Here is a 3,539-nt window from a genome sequence, read left to right as displayed (position 1 = left end):
GTACAAAAAAAATTAGTGCCAATTTCGGCTCGATATGTATGCTCGTTAAAATCCAGAGATAAAGAAAATGATGAATTCGTGCAGGATTCGATACCAAACGATGATTCAAAAAAATGCTTCAACGTGCTCTCTCAATACTCCAACAATGATTCAAGAAATGCTCCAGTGTGCTCTCTCAATACAGCTCCAACGATGATATCAAGTCTCCGCGACAAGTCGGCTCCAACCACGCCAAGCAGAAATCAGAACACAATGGTTAAGTATTCAAGCAAGCCTGGTAATCCTTTGGCTAAGGCTAAAGCCTATCTTGAGGATGTGCTTTCCCACAAGCAAGCAATACCTTTCCGTCGCTTTTGTGGCGGGGTAGGACGTACCGCCCAAGCAAAGTCTCGGCATTCAAATGGCCAGGGCCGCTGGCCACAATGTAGTCCGTCCAGCAGCTTAAAAGTCGCGAAGAGCCGATTCCGCTAAGCCTTCGATTTGAACAGATGAAGCAGAAATTCCAGCACAGCATCGACTTCTCAGGCCGAGTACTACATGCACGACTAGGGATCCCAATTCGTTCCGCAGAACTATGTGGAGAACACCTTCCAAGATTGCTCTGCAACGATATAAGGTAGCATTTTACTGTATCGGATCTGTCAATTGGCTGTATTTGTTCGCACAAGATTTTGGCTTACAGCTAAGGGACAGGATCAGTTTGATATTCAAATTGAAGGAGAGAATTCTTTTGAAGCTTTAAAACAACAGATTGGAGAGTTGGTTTTGGCTATCTGCTTCAAAGACAAGAAGGTCGTGGCTCGTATAACGATAGATGCATGTTACCTGTCTCAATGGAGATGAATGTTCTTGGGCAGAACATTCACAGTAATATTCAACAATATGGAGTACAACGGAAGCACGCTGGAGGTCCACGGAACTGATGGGTTTGATCAGACACAACGCGAGTATGCTGTAGTTGGAGGAACGGGCAAATTCAGGGTTGTTACCACTGAGTCCCTCTCTGGCCCAGATAGTGCGTATTCAATATAAAAAAAAGCGCACATTCAACATCGCATAACTATGGACAGTGCGCAGTCTCAGGACAGAGGCGCTCAGGATAGAGGGCGCAGTCTTAGGACAGAGGCACGCAGTCTCAGGATAGAGGGCGCAGTCTTAGGACAGAGGATGCAGTCTCAGGACAGTGCACAGTCTCAGGACAGAGGCACGCAGGACAGAGGGCGACTATTTTTAGAACCTGGGACCTGTGCTCTGATACCATGTTAGGCCAGGGTAACTCCAGAATGAGCGGAAGAAAAACTGATGTCTAATTTCATTAGAGAACTATTGATTATATACAAGAAGGAGACGAAACAGTTCATCTTCTTGATGACTGTTCACGTTCCAGTTCACCCATCTGTTGAGGATTAGGTGTCAACAATTTTAAATATATAAATTTTTAATGGAGTTTATTTTTTATTTCAAATAATTTCATTTTCACACATATTATTTCAATCAAATAAACTTAAAAATATATGTACAATAAGCAATGATATGCCACCAAGTGGCTTTTATTTTAAAATGCAAATATTTCTTTAAACAATATATAAAAACAATGCAATATATAAAAATAATATTTGGAATTTGGAAAGTAAAATAAGTTATTTTTCACTCAATTGGTATTTGTGTCTGAATTTGCAAATTAGTTATCATATTAATCTAAATTGGAATTAAAAAAAAAACCTATGTGAGATATGAAAGTGTAAATTGATTATGATTATATTAATTTATATTATGATTTAATAAAAAATAATATAAGTTATATATGTTAAATAAATTATTATTAATATTGAGATATAAATTAAATGGGTAGTAAATGTTTATAAACATCAAAATATTTATTTTATAAATATTTCTGATTATAGAAAATTCATTAAAAAATCATAAAAAGTAAATTGATTTAAATTATATTTAAAAAAACTTAGACTTCAATTATTTTACTAAGTAGTATAGATTCATCTTAACTCTAGGATCTCATTTTAGGAATTAAATAGATCTAGGCTGGTTTAATTATTAGCCTTTAAATAGGTCACATTAAAAAAAGAAGACATGGAAAAAACCATGGGCTAGACAATTTTATGTTTTTTTATTTCATTTTATTTTATTAAGTTTTGTTTTGTTTTATTTAGTGTTATTTTGATGAAGTGAAAATATTAAACATCACAACATTTCCCTCATATTGGCTAGAGAGTGTCTACTCTGCACTGAAATGAAAACTTAAAATAATCACTTTACACTTATTTTTAAAATTAAATTAAATATATTATACTTAATTTTAAATAATTAATTTATATTTTAATTATGAATTATTTTTAATATCATACTTATTTAATTTTTAAAATAATTGAATTTAAAATTGTTAATGGTAAATTAATTTAAATATAATTTAATTTAAAAATATAATATAAAAATTAAGGGTTAAGTTAAATCTTTTCCAAAATGGAAGGAACATTTTTTTAATGAAAGGGATAATTAGAAAAATTCAAGAAGCCTTACATCAATTCTTATCATGTTGCATAGCTAGGAAGCATTCCAATTATTCCTCTTGACCACTCAGATAAATTTAATTAACTATTTTATTTTTATTTTTTAATAATTTTTAACATATAATCTATGATCTATGTTGAAACATGTGTAGATACTTCAATTGCCATGTTACACTACATGGTATATACTTGCATTAAGCTATGTTTGGTAGTGTGCTATTTATACATGGACTGATCCGAGTTGACTCAACTTTTGGATTTAACCAAAATCTTTTGCTTCTGTGATGTAGTTAGAATTGCGTTTTAACATAGCATAAATGAACATATATGCATGCTTAAGTAAATGGAAACATAATGACAATCAGCAAATCATAAACATGAGACGTTGATAACAGAGTTCATCGAGTGTGAACTACGTCTTTGGGCCCAATGTCAAGATGGTGTTGGCCACTTCATTTAGTGCTAGAAATGGTGAAGATGTACATGGACTATGTTTTCTGTCATACAAGGATATGTGCCCTCTACATGAGTGGAAAATTCTCTCCATGAGACGTTTCACTACAGGAACTATCACTCACAATAGACCTCCTATCAGAATGACATAATCTAACACATGATGACAATGAGTATCCTAGCATCATGGCATCAAAGAGATATCAACCAAAACATCTATGGTGACAATAAGTATCCCGCCATCATGGAAACAAAGGGATATCAATCAAAACATACATAAAAATCCATGATGAATACATCTCACATGAAATAGACACGAAGATTCCACATCTTACATCAAGTAGGAATCGAAACAACATAGCACATCTCTCAACAAATGATCAAAGAAGTACTGGCAACAACATTGCATATACCTCACCTCTGATGTTGACTGAAGAATAGAATACTCAATTGTTGGATCTGAATGCACCATCGAATTCATGGAGTCGCATGGTATAAGATCAATTGTCAACACTCTGAAATTTGACACCGTCACTCCAATCTAGAAAATGGCCGTAAAAT

The sequence above is a fragment of the Pinus tabuliformis genome, chromosome 3_2, assembly GCF_031772625.1.
Source record: "Pinus tabuliformis cultivar Carrire ecotype Pingquan chromosome 3_2, CPIR1, whole genome shotgun sequence".
Lineage (NCBI taxonomy): Eukaryota > Viridiplantae > Streptophyta > Pinopsida > Pinales > Pinaceae > Pinus > Pinus tabuliformis.
The sequence above is the reverse complement of the archived record's forward strand: the minus strand, read 5'-3'. Positions refer to the sequence as shown.